Below are 3,484 nucleotides of genomic sequence, written 5' to 3' on the forward strand. Positions count from 1 at the left end.
GTCACATGATCGAACTCAATAGAAAAATAACAAAGAAAAGTGACTATTTGGTTCAATACAGCGTTGATTGAAGTCGAGCTTGACGAATGAGTGCATCGGCGACATCGGTGCTCTCCGCGGTTATCAGGCGTAGCGCTTCGCTGCTCTTATATGTCATAGAAGCAATGGTCGCGGCCGTCTTTTTCTGGTATCACGCCATAAACTTGTAACATAGCAGCAGGCGATGGCGTGGCGGCGGTGGCGTCAGGGCAGGTGATAACACAACAAAGCTTGCATTGAAGCAGAGAGCCCAGCTATGTTACTAAAAGCGATTGAAAAAAATAAATACATACGGTAAAAAACTTGTGATGTTTTTTTAGCTCGAAATCCGCCTTTCACTCGCGGTTGGATCAACGTTAGTCGATCGCCTTGTGATGTTGACGCCAAATTTGACCACCACAAATGTGTTTTTCTTGTCAGCCTCAGCTACCGTCTTAATTTTTGTAGTACATGCCAAATGTTTTTATATCTTTCTTGCACAATATTTGATACCTTGGTAGAGACCTTTATGAGTGACTCGTCAAATTAAACTGCATCTCGTCATAACTATCGGTGCAGCACTTCACTGATTGCTTACGTCGTGCTTGCGCAAAAAAGCATGGGCCAATTTCCGGCAATTTGTGCAGTCGAGAATAGGGCCCCAGATCAGCAGCATTCGCGATGCGTATGGCTTTCTCCCCATAAGCTTTGCGCACTAGAACGTTCCCATTTGAGTGCCATCTATACTTAAAATTCGTTTCTTGAGCCCAGTTTTTTACCTCAAACCACAGCGCATGCGTTCTTTTCGTCATGTTATCCGTCAAGAATAAGTCCGTATCTAGGCTGCTAAGTTTCTTTCTGTTTTTCCACCGAAAGTCTCGGTCCGCTTGCTTCACAAAACGACAGATAGCGACCGGCATCTTATCTTTTTTGGGCGGAAGTCGATGAATGGCGACCACATCATTTTCTGCGAGTAGCGGAAGCTGGTGATTAGCTGCCATTGCATTGATCTCTTCTAGAAAGTTTTCGTCTTCCATTTCCTCTATTCCGCGGAATTCTAGGGTTGAGTCTGCAGCTCTTCCACTCAAGATTATCTACTTCTGCCTGTAGGTCAGCTACTTCTCGGTCACGCATCTCTACCTTTTCCAATGTAAGCTTAAGGTCCTTGACGTCATGCTCATTCTGCTCCGTTTTTCAAAGTATTTCGTCGTATTGCTTACTCAAGTATTGTATCGCGTCGTCAATGCTCTCAACCGTTTCTCTGAGCGGTACTAGTTTGTCCAGCTTGTCGTTAATAGCTTGCATTCAAATTCGGACATCTCGCATGTCGGCCTCACTGCTCAGTTCTTTTGATTCAGCTGGTGCTGCTCGTAACCTCGAGCGCCTACAGGTAGGGCAGCCCATCCATCGCAGTATGCCTGCCCTTTGGACTAGATAGTTGCTTCAGAAATTCCAGCACATTTGCCGGCGTGGAATGCGTGACAGAAGTCGCTACATTCAATCCACATGACGTCCCCAGTGAGCGAATTATTGCACACAGGACATTTTCTATCCCGGGGCATAGTTGCACAGAGCGGCAATTGAGAACAGCAGTGTACACAGCAGCAACACCAGTAGCAGCAGTAGTTGCGGCACAAACAAATTTACAACGTGCATAGACACAGCACCAACCTGCCGAACAGGAGACAGCGTTCGTTTTATTTACGCCTTTCTAGGGTTCCGTGAAGTTTTGTCCTCTATAAATAAAAAAAGCGCACACATACGCACCACACCTCAATTTTGTGTTTCTTTTTTTAAGGATTGTTGTGACGTTTCTTCCAGTATCTTTCGTGTTTAAGCCCGCGCACACGAAAGGTTGCCAGTTATGCGTGCACGTTATGGAGGATGGTAAAGGGGGGTGGTATGCATGCCCAATTAGGCTTCATATGCTAACTCATGACACATTTGTAGTTATGGCGGTAGACTTCAACGAGTCATGACGCCTTCCTGCCCGGTGCGACGCGACTGCTGTCATTTCAGCTCGAGGGGTTTGGGATCGGGTGTTACGCCGACAGTAAGACGCCTGCGAGGAGGCAGCGAGACGGGCAGCCCTTATTCTTGAGCTAGAAGAAAGGTCTAGTCTTTCAAACGTCCATGCAGTTAAGTGGCTAGTTAGTATTCCGTATCGCTAAATCAAGACGTTTGGGTTTGTTTTGGTAGCGAGGTTTGCTGTGTCTGTAATAGAGAGTAAATTAATTTGTTGCCAGAAATTTTTCATCGTGCGTTGTGTTAGCACAACGCGTGAACACACTTTCAAGTGCTTTTCAGTGCCAAGAAAAACTCGTCTTCTTTAGGCAGACAAGTATTACCACTATATATTTTAGATTGCGTAGGATGTTCGAAGTAGTTAAATAGCTGTTAATTTATTTTCTTACTTCATTTACCTAATACTGCCAATCCCCATAAAAGGGTTGACCCTCACTGTCAATTTTCACGTATGTAACTCAAGAAATATCAATATGAAAGAACGCATAATCATTTGGAACATAGCAGTACAGAATAGTACCATCACACAGTTATTTGTACCATAACACAATATGTATTCACCAACAAATAAACTGAGGTTGAGAAGAAAAGAAAGAAGGAAAGAAAAAGCACAGAGAGGAAATATCAATTCTGGTGTAATATTATTAAGGAACCGACAGACCAATAAATATGTGTAGGCAAGTGCTTTAGTATGGCATTCCAACCGGGATGGGCTCTGTGAAGAAAACAGTTAGACTTTACATGCTACCTCGTTTTGGATCGCCCCGCACGGGGCACCTTGAGTATTCATGGTGACGGTGAGCAGCGACACCGCGGACCCCGAGCTCCCAACATAAGCCGTGTCCAACCGTGGCGATGTGTTTAAAGGTGAAGGGTAGAAGCCGTAAACGGTGGCCGTCGGAGCCTTGGTCAAGCTCCGGCCGATGGGCTCCCTGCCTGTCTACCAGGCAGGGAGCTCCGGGACCTCTTTGACTACCAGGGTAAGGTCAAAGGAGAAAGTACCCCCGTCTCCCTGCTTTTATACTATGCTTTATGGTATTGTCTAAAACCCCCCCCAACCGTGATCGGTCCCTGAAAAGGGGCCGCACCGAAGTATCCTTTCCTCCGTTGCCGTCGTTAACCTTTCCTGAACCGGACCATTTTTCTCGATTTCTTGTGATGGAATCCCTCAATCCAACCCACCCTCTTGCATCTCAGTCAGTCTTCTTGATCGCCAAGTATCTTGAAGCCATAGTAGGAAAAACGTATAAGTGCAAAAAACAAAGGTCTGGTGAACTCCTCATCGAAATAAATGACAAGCAGCAGTCCATGAAGCTTCTAGCTCAGACTAGACTGGCTGATCTAGACATCAGGGTCACACCCCATCGGAGCCTCAACAGCTCCCAGGGTGTGATATCCGAGACAGATCTTTTGAACGAAACGGATGCGGATCTCCTTGCCG

The 3,484-nt window shown here is 45.9% G+C and overlaps 1 pseudogene; it reads right to left on the reverse strand.

Moving 5' to 3' along the window:
* Positions 1-545: 545 nt before the first annotated feature.
* On the reverse strand, positions 546-1,580 carry LOC144160515 (uncharacterized; annotated as a pseudogene).
* Between the last annotated feature and the right edge of the window lie 1,904 nt (positions 1,581-3,484).

The sequence above is a fragment of the Haemaphysalis longicornis genome, unplaced genomic scaffold (assembly GCF_048455015.1).
Source record: "Haemaphysalis longicornis isolate Haplotype H1 unplaced genomic scaffold, Haemaphysalis longicornis Haplotype H1 scaffold_101, whole genome shotgun sequence".
NCBI lineage: Eukaryota > Metazoa > Arthropoda > Arachnida > Ixodida > Ixodidae > Haemaphysalis > Haemaphysalis longicornis.